This window comes from Oryctolagus cuniculus, chromosome 4, assembly GCF_051225735.1.
Source record: "Oryctolagus cuniculus isolate XC-2025 breed Fujian yellow rabbit chromosome 4, ASM5122573v1, whole genome shotgun sequence".
NCBI classification, from domain to species: Eukaryota; Metazoa; Chordata; class Mammalia; order Lagomorpha; family Leporidae; genus Oryctolagus; species Oryctolagus cuniculus.
Genome location: NC_142870.1, coordinates 16,770,001 through 16,784,327, shown reverse-complemented (window position 1 = coordinate 16,784,327; position 14,327 = coordinate 16,770,001). Strand labels below are relative to the sequence as shown.

Below are 14,327 nucleotides of genomic sequence, written 5' to 3'. Positions count from 1 at the left end.
TTGTTCAATTTTATTTATTATTTATTTTATTTGCAAGTCTGAGACATAAAACAGAGATCTACCTGCTGGTTCACTCCCCAAATTCCTAAAACAGCCAGGGCTGGACCAGGCCTAAGCCAGGTGCTGGGAACTCAACTCAGGTCTAAGCCAGGTGCTGGGAACTCAACTCAGGTCTCTTAGTGGCAGGGACCCAGTCACTTGAGGCATCATTGCTGCTTTCCAGGATCCGCACTGGCAGGAAGCTGCACAGGAAACATTTCCAGGACATGAACCCAGACACCCTGATATGGGATATGGTGTCTCAAGCAGCTACTTAACCAGTGCATCAAACACCCACTCCAATTTCAGCATTATAATAGCAAAAGGATGGAATCAGTGTAAATGTCCATCAGTTAAGAGGTTGGTGAAACCAATGACAGTACATCCATGTTTTACTGATTGTTTAAGCATTAAACATGGGGCAGGTCTAAACAGACTGAACCAGAAGGGGTTCACAACGTGCTACTGAGTGAAAAGAGCAAGTTGCAGACCAGCATCATCTGCTCAAGTGGCCTTTGAAAAGTCCATGGAGAGTATGTTTATGAAGAAAAATACATAGACTATTTTTCTATCAAAATAAGTTTATCTTTTGAGAGGCAGAGAGAGTGTTCTCATTACTGGTTCACCTCCCTTCCCTCCTACCCCCAAATGCCAGCAATGGCCAGGAATGAAGATAGCAGCCAGGAGCTCAATTCTTGTCTCCCACATGGGTGGCGTCACCTGCTGCCTCCCAGGGTTTGCCTTAGCAGGAAGCTGGAGTCAGGAACTACAGCTGAGAGTCAAACTAAGGCACTGTGTGTGGCACATGGGTATCTTCACCACTAGAATAAATGCCCAGCACATTCTACTTTTGTGGTGGCATTTTTACACAATGATAATATTCTTGAGTGACAGTGGATTACTGTGAGCTTAACCAAGTGGTGACTTCAGTTGCAACTGCTGTACATGTTGTTTCATTGCTTAGGCAGTTTTAACACATCCCCTGGTATGTGCTACACAGCTGTTGATCTGGCAAGTCTTTCTTTTCACATCTGTCTAGAAACACTGGTCAGAAGCAGTTTGCTTTCAGCTGTCAAGGCCACAATATTTCATTGTCCTGTACTCGGATAAACCCTCCAGCCCTGTGTCATAATTTAGTTTAAAGGGATCTTGATTATCTTCCGCTTCCACAAGATACTACACTAATCCATTCAATTAGATTGGACCAATTGAGCAAGAAGTAGCAACCACTGTAGACCTGTTGGTAAGACATTTGCATGCCAGAGTATAGCAAATAAATCTAAAATTCAGTGACCTACCTTAGTGAAATTTGAAGGGGTTCAGTTGTGGGGAGCATGTTGAGATATTCCCCACACACACTTTTTTTTAAAGATTTTATTTATTTGAGAAGTAGAGTTACAGGGAGAGACAGAGAGAAATGTCTCCCATCCACTGATTCACTTCCCAGTTATGTTATAAACAAGGCACTGTGGAATATCTACCATGTATAAGAATAACATGTATAAATCTTCAAAATTTGATTAAATGATATTGTAAAAACATGGTAAATTGAGAGTTATGAATTCCATGTTTAATCCTGTTTATAAACATGGTCCTATTTATATTCCATGAATATTCCTATTCACATATAAATATATATACATGGAATATATATAGTACAATTCCAGTCAGAATCCCAAAAGAGCTTTTCATGGAACCTGAACAAATGGCCAAGAACAGCCAAGACACTACAGATAATCAGAGGAGCATGGATGAACTTGAACTTCTCAAATGTGACTAGTAATTAATATAACAGCTTAGGGTAGTTTTGCATGGGCCCAAAGATATAAACTGAAACATAATAGCCCAAAAAGAAACATGCAGACAGAAACACATAAGATAGAGATAAGACTGCACATCAAAATGAGTTTTCTATAACTAGTACTAGTAAAAATACCTATATTCAGGAGAAAAACTGAAATTGGATTCCTATCTCATACTATATGCAAAACACTAAAACAGATTAAGGTGTAAATAGAAAGACTGAATTTAAAGCCGAGGAAAACTATAGGATAATAATTTTATGATGGCAGGGCAGAAAGTTTGCCTATATAACAAGAAAAAAGCACAGACTTCAAGGAACTATATATCTAGCTACATTAAAATGAAAGAGTTATGACTCCATTAAAATAATGATGAGACAATTCACAAAACAGAGGATTTTTGTAACATGTATATGGATTAACATCCAAGATACCCAAAGAATTCTTACATATCAACAAGTAAAAACTGAACAATAGAAATCCAATAAAAATGCTTAAATGACATTCAGAAAAAAATATAAAATAGCAAGTAAATATGTGAAAATTTCAATCATATTACTCATTAGGAAAATGTAAACCAATATCATTTTGGACCCAGCAGATTGGCAAAAACTAAGAAGTTTGGTGAAGATATGGAACAGCAGGAACTCATGACTGCTGGCAAGGGTATAAAGTGGCATAGTCTTTCTGGGAAATGAAAACAATTTGATATCCTCAGGTAAAGTGATCTATAATTCCACAACTAGATACTACAATATCAAGGATGTGTACAAAAATGCTTACAACAATGTTGTTTATAGTGGAAAACACTGGAGAAAACCTCAAATTCATTTAGCAAAATACAGAGAAATTAATAGTGGAATATTTCAGTAAAAGTAAGTGAATACCTCATCAACACAGATAAATTTCACAAACATTGAGCAGAAAATTCAAAAAATTTATAAGGGCTGGGTGTTTGGCACAGCAGTTAAGACTCTGCTTGGGATGCCTGATTTCAGGTCATAGTGCCAGATCTGCTTCAGATCCAGCTTCCTACTAATGTGCACCCTGGAAGACAGAACTGAAGACTCAATTATTGAATCCCTGCCACCCAGTGTGAGAGATTCAGATGGAGTTCCAGGCTCCGGGATTCAGCTTGGCCCAGCCCTGGCTGTTGTGAGACACTAGATCAAATATTTCTTTCTCAGCCAGTGCTGTGGTGTAGTGGGTAAACCCACCACCTGCAGTGCCAGCATCCCATGTGGGCACCAGTTCAAGTCCTGGCTTCTCCACTTCGATCCAGATCTCTGTTATGGCCTGGGAAAGCAGTAGAAGATGGCCCAAGTCCTTGGACTCCTGCATCCATGTGGGAGACCCAGAAGAAGCTACTGGCTCCTGGCTTCGGATCAGCCCAGCTCCAGCCATTGCAGCCATTTGGGAGTGAACTAGAGGATGGAAGACTTCCCTCTCTGTCTCTGCCTCTGCCTCTCTGTAACTCTGCCTTTCAAATAAATAAGTAGAATCTTTAAAAAAAGATTTCAAATAAAATATAAACAAATCTTAAAATGTATAAAAAGTTTTAATAGTACAAGTTTCATTAATATATTGTTTAGAGATGAATACACACATATGGGAGACAGAACAACTCTTCATTCTGAAAAGTGCCCATACCCAGATCCCTGGAACCTGTGAGTATGTTAGTTTATGGACTTAACAAATGTAATTAAAGTTATGGACTTTAAAATAGGGAGACTATCCTATATTATCCAGGTGGGCCTAATAATCTAATTTCATGAGCTCTTAAATGTAGAAAACTTTCTGGATTCAAGAGAAACACAATAGGATTAGAAAAGGACACACAAGTGGGACTGGAAGCTACAGCTACATTGTTAACAGGTTAACCAGCAGTGCTGGCATCCCAAATGGGCCCCAATTCAAGTCCTGGATGCTCCACTTTCAATCCAGCTATCTGCTAATGCGCCTGGGAAAGCATCAAAAGATGGACCGATTCCCTGGGCCCCTGCACGCACATGCGTGAGCTTCTGCTGAAATATCTTAAGAGTTTATGCACTTCTAGAAGTTCTACTACCTGAAAGAACCTGAGGCACACCCTAGAATATTTAGAGGACCTTTTTGCTGATGAACAATGCCCTCAGATACTGCCTAGGACCTTTCTAGGTCTTCAAAAAGGATTTCACAGTCAAAACTTCAACTTCATTTTTAGACCATGCTTTCTTGACACTCCCTTGAATGTGATTTTTGCCTAAGATGACCAAGTGAAAACCATTTTTGCTGAGTTTCCCTATCATTCTCACAGATACTCAAACCCCAATTAGAATGGCCTGGCTCATTGACAGAAGCAGGAGAAATGGCAAGAAAAACCTCCTTAAGGGTGTGGAATGAGTGAATGAATTATAGGTGAGACTTGGCTTTTAACTAATAACACTTAGTGGTAGGTCTTACAGAAATGTTTTTTGCAAATGTGCCAGTACATTTGGGGAGTGTATTGTTGAATGAAAACCCACTGGCTGCAGTAAGTGCACTAGTGGCAATTCTATGAGGGAAAACTAACCCATCTTAGTTTTTACCCTTCTCACAATCTAACAAATTAATCTGCCAGTTCCACTGCTGGCAGAAGCAGCAAGTGTCCTGAGTCACAGCAGACTTTATTAGTCACCATAGGAATCATAAATTACCAGGAGCACTGCCATGTTGCCATCAGTTTTCCCTTGTCCCAGCTCTTCTGGGAGCAACAAGGATGAGCTCAGATGGATACTACACATACAATGGGCTGCATTACAGGAGAGAAATCGTGAATGTAGGGAAACGTAACCTTTCATTTGGGGTATTTTCATGCCTTTGTTTGTTGTGGAAACATTATGGGTCTGAGAGTAAGATTGCCTGCTCTTTGATCTAGAGATGTCTTCTCTTTTCCTTGGACAAAAAGATTATCCCTGTCTTCCAAGAATGTTCACTATGCAAATATTTTTTTTTTTACAGGCAGAATGGACAGTGAGAGAGAGAGAGACAGAGAGAAAGGTCTTCCTTCACTATGCAAATATTTTTTAAAGATTTATTTATTTGAAAGTCAGAGTTACACACAGAGAGAAGGGCAGACACAGAGAGAGAGGTCTTCCATCTGCTGGTTGACTCCCTAAATGTCCGCAGCAACCACAGCTGAGCTGATCCAAAGCCAGGAACCAGGGGCTTCCCCTGGATCTCCCATGTAGGTGCAGGGGCCCAAGGACCTAGGTCATCTTCCAGAGGGATGGATCAGAAGTGGAGCAGCTGGGACTTGAACCAACAGCCAGCAGGCAGGCAGAGGCTTTACTCACTAGGTCACTGAGCCTGCCCCTTTATGCAAATATTTTTGAAAACATTCCAGAATAAAAAGCAGTGCTTCTCTTGTAAGACAAACAGAGGGGCAGGTGCGGTGGCGCACTAGGTTAACCCTCCACCTGCAGCGCCGGCATCCCATATGGGCGCCGGGTTCTAGTCCCGGTTGCTCCTCTTCCAGTCTAGCTCTCTGTTGTGGCCCGGGAGTGCAGTGGAGGATCACCGCATGGGAGACCAGGAGAAGCACCTGGCTCCTGGCTTCAGATCAGCGCAGCGCCGGCCGTGGCGGCCATTTGGGGAGTGAACCAACGGAAGGAAGACCTTTCTCTCTGTCTCTCTCACTGTCTGTAACTCTACCTGTCAAATAAATAAATAAATAATCTTTAAAAAAAATAAAAAAGACATACAGAAATACAGGAGACCCATGTAGAACTTTTTTTTTTTTAAGATTATGTATTTATTTATTTGAAAGGTAGAGTTACAGACAGAGGTACAGAGAGAAAGGTCTTCCATCTGCTAGTTCATTCCCTAAATGGTTGCAATGGCTGGAGCTGAACTGATCCAAAGGCAGAAGCTAGGAGTTTCTTCCAGGTCTACAATGTGGGTGTAGGGGTTCAAGCACTTGGGCCATCTTCCACTGCTTTTTCAGGCCACAGCAGAAGGCTGAATTGGAAGAGAAGCAGCCAGGAGAGGAACCGACACCCATACAGGATGCTGGTGCTACAGGCAGAGGCTTAGCCTACCATGCCTCAGCACTGGCCCCAGAACTGTCTTCTAACATGCACCTCAGCCGAGTAGGAGAGAACAGAGGCTGGGAGCAGTAACTGTGTATGAATAGACTTCCAGATGAGCATCATGGCTGTGCTGCAAGACTCCTAGAGACAGGGTCTCTGGCTCAGAAGTTACTTTCCCCTTAACATTTTTTAAAAAGATTTATTTATTTATTTTATTTTTGACAGAGTGGACAGTGACAGAGAGACAGAGAGAAAGGTCTTCCTTTTCTGTTGGTTCACCCCCCAAGTGGCTGCTGCGGCCGGCGTACCACGCTGATCCGAAGGCAGGAGCCAGGTGCTTCTCCTGGTCTCCCATGGGGTGCAGGGCCCAAGCACTTGGGCCATCCTCCACTGCACTCCCGGGCCACAGCAGAGAGCTGGACTGGAAGAGGAGCAACCGGGACAGAATCCGGCGCCCTGACTGGGACTAGAACCCCGGGTGCCGGCACCGCAGGCGGAGGATTAGCCTAGTGAACCACGGCGCCGGCTATAAATTCCATTCCTATTTTTCCTATTTATAGATGAAATCACTAAAAAATACTTTTCATATAAAAAGAGAATTCTTTTGTAATAACTCAATTCTTTGCCATTCAATGTGCATTCATTAATTTTTGTTCTTATTAATATGCCAAAAATGAAGTAAGTTTTAATGATTTATTGGTTGGCAGCCTGATTAGCTTTAATTTTATTGAAAGCAAAGAACTGAAAACCATTGAGTTGCAAAAAAATAATGTTAGTCATTAGTAGATTATTTTTCTCAACGTATTTCAAATTATCTCTCTAGATTCCAAGAGTTTCTCTGTTTCTTCTAATTTTTGTGTTTCCTACCTTCACCATTGTAAAATCAGAGTTAAGTGAGAACTTTTTGTGAATCAGAAAGACATTTGTGGAAGAGCAGGTGAGAAAGAACCAGTGTAAGACAGGCATACATATGGCAAGGTCTGAATTTTGGAGAGAACACATGGGATGTAAAGAGATTCACTTAAAATTCTCCATGTAAAATTACCTCTGAACAGTCCTGGGGGCTGGCACTATGGCACAGCAGGTTAAGCCACCATCTGCAGTGCTGGCATCCCACATGGGTGCCAGTTTGAGTCCTGGCTGTTAGACTTCATATCCAGCTCCCTACTAATTTACCTGGGAAAGCAGCAGAGGATGACCCAAGTCTTTGGGCCCCTGCACCCAGCTGTAAGACCCAGAGGAAGCTCCTGGCTCCTGGCTTTAGCCTGGCCCTGCCCTGGTTGTTGCGGCCATTTGGGGAATGAACCAGCAGATGGAAGACCTTTACCTCTCTCTCCTTCTCTAACTCTGCCTTTTAAAAACTAAGGCTATTAAAAAAAAAAAAAATCCTGGTGTGCACTCTTTTTTTAGATAATGGTAACTATGTGGCTGTGATTTAGAAGCAAATGCAATATCAATTAAGAATCTCTGCTTATGAATTGAAGTACAACTACTTGTGCCTACTGGCCAAAATCAAACTCATAAATTTATGTGAGGGACAGTGTAGCAGGTGCACAGTGAAAGGCACCTATCGCTTAGTTAGGAAGCACTTTTGAATGAGGTGATAGTCTTTAATAATAAAGACTGTAGTGAGGATGTGTGTGTAAAAATGCTTTAATTCAATGACTGATTTTTGTATTTGTTGTCTTAACCTGTAACAAATTATTATTAGCCATTTGTTAGCCATTACTTAGCCATTATTATTCGTCTCCTAATAGGTCTCTTTTGTAAACTAAAGTTGTGATAGTCTACAAAATATCCAAGGTAAAAAAGAATAAGTTAAATTCAAAGTAAAATACACGGTTAAAGTTCTTGAATCAAGACAGATGGGATCCTAGTTTGTAGAGATCAAATTAAAAAAGGATCATTATGTGGCCGGCACTGTGGCATAGTGGGTAAAGCTGCTGCCTGCAGTGCCAGCATCCCACGTGGGTGCCAGTTGGCGTCTCAGCTGCTCCACTTCTGATCCAGCTCTCTGTTATAGCCTGGGAAAGCAGCAGATGGCAGCCTAAGCCTTGGGCCCCTGCACCTACGTGGGAGACCCCGAGGAAGCACCTGGGTCCTGGCTTAGGATTGGCCCAGCTCCAGCCATTGCAGCCATTTGAGGAGTGACCCAGCAGATGGAAGACCTCTCTCCCTCTCTCTCTGCCTCTCTGTAACTCTGCCTTTCAGATAAAGAAATCTTTTTTTAAAAGGATCATGTGATCTATAGCTGCCTTGACCACTGTCTTTACATCCCAGACTCCATCCATCCAAGCATGAGTTTGTCAATGTATAAAAGCACTACATGGATTGAGAGGGGAAAAAGGTTTCCAAAAAGTGCTTAGTAAAGGATACTAAAATACTGTACATTTATTATTGCTATAAAGATTATAAATCCTAAAAAATAAGGAGGGAGGAAAGAGAAAGACTGAAATTGATAATCAAAGAATAACTAGCTAACTGTTCTGGGGGAAGAATATGTCACAGAACAGACTGTGGGAACTTCTAATTTAGGCTAGAATGGAATTGTTACACTAATTATTCTAGACAAAGGTTAGATAGACACAGAAGCAGAAATGGGGATATGTGAGCAAATCAGAGAGCCACCAAAGCTGTAGGAAATTGAAGGATGAAGACCACACCCAAAGAAGAAGTGTAGAGGTAAGATTGATAATTAGTGCTGTTTTTCTGTTAGAGGCAACTGCTAACTCTTAAGTTGTAGTCTAAGGTTAAGAAGCTAAAACATGGAGTCAATAAGCAGAAAATAGTGATCCAGAGACCAAAAATGAGCTGAATTTTAGGCAGTCTTACAGGTCTAGGGATACAAAAACTAGAATTCAGGATTAGCCAGGGTAAAAGAATCCTGAATAGGGGCCAGCAGATTAAGCCAGTTCCTAATGACACTGGCATCCCATATGGGCACCAGTTTGAGCCCTTGGGGCCATTTGCGGAGTGAACCACCAGATGGAAAATGTTTGTCTCTTCCTTTCCACCTCCTCTCCCTCCCCTCACTAACTCTGCCTTTTAAATAAATAAATAAATAAATTTAAGAAAAAAATATTCCTGAATAAAAAGTAAAAACATCAGCCCTCAAAAGGACTGAGGCTCTGCTTTTCATCAGCCAGTTCCCACATGAATGTGCTTGTATTCTACCTGCCTGCTAAAAGCAAAAAATAAATTCTCTCTGGAAGATCAGATCATCAAGTAATGCTATCAACTCAATAACTTTTCACTGAAAATATTAATCATGGGGCTGGCGCTGTGGCTCAGTGGGTTAACACCCTGGCCTGAAGTGCCGGCATCCCATGTGGGCACCAGTTCTAGTCCCGGCTGCTCTACTTCTGATCCAGCTCTCTGCTATGGCCTGGGATAGCAGTGGAAGATGGCCCAAGACCTTGGGCCCCTGCACCCACATGGGAGACCCGGAGGAAGCCCTTGGCTCTTGGCTTCGAATCGGCGCAGTGCCGGCTGTGGTGGCCATCTGGGGAGTGAACCAGTGGACAGAAGACCTCTGCCTCTCCTCTCTCTGTGTAACTCTGACTTTCAAATAAATAAATATTTAAAAACAAAAAAGAAAATATCAATTAGACAAAAACTGTCAACCATACTAGAAGACCAAGAACTGAAAATTGAGAGAAAAACTATATTAAGAACTATTAAACATAGGTCTCCAAATCACTTCCAGGTAACTGCAATTAATATGATCATGAAAATGTACAAGATTTTAACAGAAAAAATACATATTGAACAAAAAGAGAAAAAAAGAACAAAACAGAAAACAGTCCAGGATGTATATAGTTTAATGGTGGGAGAGGAGAGAAAGAGGATAAAAGTGATGCTGGAAAAGACCGTGCCTGAAAACTGTCCAAAAATGATGAAAGACATCACACAGCATATTCAAAGTAGTTTTACAACCCCTAGCAGAAAATATCTACACCAAGAGACATCATAATAAACCTACCTAAAACCAAAAACAAAGAAAATGGGGGAGGGGGAACACATTTCTTCAAAAAATAACAAACTTACAGCTGACTTTGCAGCACAAACAATGGAATTCCAAAAGACCATGGAATAATACTGTCAAAGTGATGACAGAATTTTCAAAGATGTAAAAAGGAATATATAAAATAATTCAACAACACATAATTTTTTAACCTTTTAAGATTTTATTTATTTCTTTGAAAGTCAGAGTTACACAGAGAAAGAAGGAAAGGCAGAGAGAGAGAGAGAGGTCTTCCATCCACTGGTTCACTCCCCAATTGGCCATAATGGCCAGAGCTGTGCTGATCTGAAGCCAGGAGCCAGGAACTTCCTCCTGGTCTCCCACGTGGGTTCACGGGCCCAAGGACTTGGGCCACCTTCTACTGCTTTCCCAGGCCATAGCAGAACTGGATCGGAAGTAGAGCAGCTGGGACTTGAACCAGTGCCCATATGGGATGCTGGCACTGCAGGTGGTGGCTTTACCCACTATGCCACAGCGCTGGCCCCACATAATTTTTTAAAAGATTTATTATTTTCTTGAAAGGCAGTGTTACAGAGAAGGGGAGGGGAGGGGAGGGGAGGGAGGGGGGGAGAAGGGGAGGGAAGAGGAGAGGGGGAGGGGAGGGGAAGGAAGAGGGAGAGGAAAGGAGAGGAGAGGTCTTCCATCTGCTGGTTCACTCCCCAGATGGCTGCAAAGGCTAGAGGTGGGCCAATCTGAAGCCAGGAGCCAGGAGCTTCTTCCAGGTCTCCCACACAGGTGCAGAGGCCCAAGAACCTGAGCCATGCTCTACTGCTTTCCCAGGCCATAGCAGAGAGCTGGATCAGAAGAGGAGTAGCCAGGACTTAAACCGGCACCCATATGAGATGCCAGCATTGCAGGCAGAGACTTAGCCCACTACGCCACAGCTCTGGCCCCCCAACAACACATAATTTTACAAAGGGACAAAGAGCACCTGAACTGATATTTTGCCAAATACAAATGGTAAACAAGCACATGAAACTGCAATGTCGCAATCATCAGAGAAATTCAAATCAAAACCACAGTGAGACATCCTGGGATGGTGTGTTTTTTTTTGTTTGTTTGTTTGTTTGTTTTTTTTTTTTTTTTTTTTTTTTTGACAGGCAGAGTGGACAGTGAGAGAGAGAGACACAGAGAATGGTCTTCCTTTTGCCGTTGGTTCACCCTCCAATGGCCGCCGCGGCCGGCGTGCTGCAGCCGGCGCACCGCGCTGATCCAAAGGCAGGAGCCAGGTGCTTCTCCTGGTCTCCCATGGGGTGCAGGGCCCAAGCACTTGGGCCATCCTCCATTGCACTCCCTGGCTGCAGCAGAGAGCTGGCCTGGAAGAGGGGCAACCGGGACAGAATCCGGCACCCCGACCGGGACTAGAACCCGGTGTGCCGGCACCGCAAGGCGGAGGATTAGCCTAGTGAGCCGTGGCACTGGCTGGGATGGTTATAATTTTTAAAATGCACAATAACAAGAAGATGTGAAGAAAAGTGAAATCCTCATACATTGCTCAGTAGAAATATACTGAAGCTGCTGTGAAAAACTGTTACTTCCTTGAAAAGTTCAAGAATTCTCAACAATTCTACATCTATGTACATACTTGAACTGAAAACTTGACTCATACAAATACTTGGACACAAATGTTCACAGAAGCACTAATCACAATAATGAAATCATAGAAACAACTCAAATGTTTATCAACTGAAGAATGAGTAAGCAAACTGTGGTATATTCATGCAATGGAATATTACTGAACCACAATAAGCAATGAAGTACTGACACTACATGAATGAAAATACTATACTAAGTCAGCCACAAAAGATCATGTACCGTAAGATTCCATTTATATGAAATATCCAGAATGGGTAAATTTATATGACACAGCAGACTGGTAGTTACCAGGGATAAAGGTTGATAGGTAGTAACTAACTTAATGCACTAATCACTATTAAATTATCCACTTTAAAATGGTCAATTTTATGTTATATAAACTTCACTTCATTTAAAAAAAAAAGTTGGATCTAGTAAAGACTAAAAGAACATAATGAACAAAGCTATTAACAAAAATGCCGCTTCTCTCTACAGTCTTAATCAAAGACTACTTTATAGCTTTGGTAACAAGCAAATAAGAGCCAAGTTTTAAACCTACTTGATCAATCAGTGATACCCTGTCCCTGTTTAATCTTAGTTAGTCAATGAGATTCTGCTTCAGTACCTTTGCCTCTAGAAACCAACCATTCAGTGACAACCTCATACTTACTTCTAAAGGTCAACAAATTGACAGTAAATTTATCAGTAAACCTGCTGCAGAGAGCCAGCTGGCCAACACGTCTTGCCAGGATAACCATGTCTAAGCCTGACGTCAATTCACTCCACCTCTGTAACCAACACAACACCAAAACAATCCCTGACTCAAAACCTCTATGTCAAATTAGCAGTTGGATTTCCTCAAAATGACTGGGCCTAAGCAACAGAACTCCCTTCCTTAAGCAATACAGCTTTCATTTCAGACATCAAGTGTCGTGATCTTGATCTTTTCCTTAGACAAATCTCACACCAAGATTATTCAGAAAGACCTCATCTGGCCAATATTGCCATGGATCCTTGGACCAACATCACTGCCATGTTGAGATCCAAATCCCAGTGTTCCTAAGATCTGTTGCCAGGTAAGTTTCTTAAAAAGAATCTGAGCTGCTAGTTTCCTTATTATTGCTGAATTTATTTTATCTTTGATTTTTAAACAAATCCTCATGGATCTTTATATAAGGTAATTAATTACAACCAGGTCTTTATATATATATTTAAGCTAATCAGAACGTCAGGTTGAGGTAAATATTTGGCACAAATTTTTGCCATTATCCCTCCTATGCTCCCATTTCTTGATTTCACTTTTTTGTTCACCTGTTGTACAAATTCTTACTTTGTGTTATTATTTTGTTCCTTATTGTCTTATGTCTGTTAAAAGTGTAAAAGTGCTTTATAGCACTTTTGGAAGTTGGAAGTACAGGCTACTCTAAGTCTCCACAACAATACAAGTTGGCCCTAAAGACTACTAATGGTCCACTGGACTGATGAAAACTGGCTGCTAAAATGTTCAAACAGTTTTGGTGGTTCCTGTCGCTCCCCCTCTTCGTGGAGGAACGACACAGAACCCTGCCTAGGCTTCATATCCGAGTCACGGCACCATTATGTCGCTCCCCCTCTTCATGGAGGAACGACACAGGACCCTGCGCTGTTCTTTTGTCTGCTCGGCCCTTCCCGGGTTTGCTGCTGGTTCTTCCCGGGTTGGCTACTGTCCCTTCCACCTCCGTGGAAGGGCGGTTCCCCCTGCCACATTCCCCACTTCCGCGGGGGAGCGGCACACCGCCGGCCGGCTCTCTCGGGGGCTGCACAGGTGTTCCTCTTAGTTGTTCCCCTTAGATGTTCCTGGTGCATGTTGTCTCTCTCCTCCTTTATAGTCCTTTTCCACCAATCCCAACTCTGCTACCCACACGCCGAGTACGCTGCTCTCCTCCAATCAGGAGCAGGATCAGCTCCTGGAGGTCAGCACTCAAGTTGGCAAGAGGCAGCTGCGTAGAAGCTGTTTTCTCCTCTCCCAGCGCCATATTGTGGGAGAGCAGATGCATAGAATAAGTCTTAATTCCAGTAACTCAGTCCAGTCCGGGTTGCTCCCCACAGTTCCTCTATTGAAACCTTCATAAGAGTACTCCCCAATATGCCCCTATTCATGAAAGAAGTTCGCTTGGTTTAGTCCCTACTTTAGGGTCGATTATAGGAATCACTGATCTTTTCTCTCTTCTGCTTGGTTGGGAAACCACATTTATCATTAACAACACAGCTTTAACTAATGCAGTAGTCTTGTTCTTGTTCATCATTGCTTTGTCTATGTCTAAGTCAAAACCTCCTCCTGACAGAATTTTTACTGTAATCCTAATTATTGTGTTTAACTTCGGCAAGTGGCAAAATTTTGCTAAAAATAACTGGAATTATAGTAGCCATTATAGGAAACTGCTGACACATCAAAATTAATACACTTCAGAGGAGCTCTAGAAAAATTAGGGGGAAATAACCCTGAAGTACCCAAGAGTTAATTTTGATCATTTTCTGAGGCCTCAAAATGAAAAACTCGAAGAAAGCCTCTCAAAGACACTAGGTCACTCCCATTCAAACCATCTGAAACCTCCCTTCCCTGCACCTCTACCCAGCTTTACTTCTATCAAAAAACTAAACCCCTTCGATCCTTCTGCATCTTCTGTATCTCCTATACAAGTAATCCTTTCCGCAAGGTTTTCCTAAGGACAGAACAGTTACATCCTTTAACATCTACAGAAACTGACTTTGAACCTGGTCTAGAGTCAAGTTAAGCACTTAATAATTAAGGATTTCCTTAACCTCAGAAAGACAAATTTGCCACAGGGCTCAGTATTT

At 42.1% G+C, this 14,327-nt stretch overlaps 2 long non-coding RNA genes across 2 annotated transcripts in view; both read left to right on the top strand.

The window, feature by feature from the left end:
• The first annotated feature begins 2 nt into the window (after nucleotides 1–2).
• LOC138849245 (uncharacterized) lies at nucleotides 3–254 on the top strand. The gene is made up of 2 exons (XR_011387751.1): nucleotides 3–140; nucleotides 172–254. It is a non-coding gene; the product is annotated as an uncharacterized LOC138849245 (long non-coding RNA).
• Nucleotides 255–12,339: 12,085 nt separating this feature from the next.
• LOC138849246 (uncharacterized) overlaps nucleotides 12,340–14,327 on the top strand; it is a 16,235-nt gene continuing 14,247 nt past the window's right edge. Inside the window, exon 1 of the long non-coding RNA XR_011387752.2 lies at nucleotides 12,340–12,565. This is a non-coding gene — a long non-coding RNA (uncharacterized LOC138849246). The remainder of the gene's footprint in view (nucleotides 12,566–14,327) is intronic.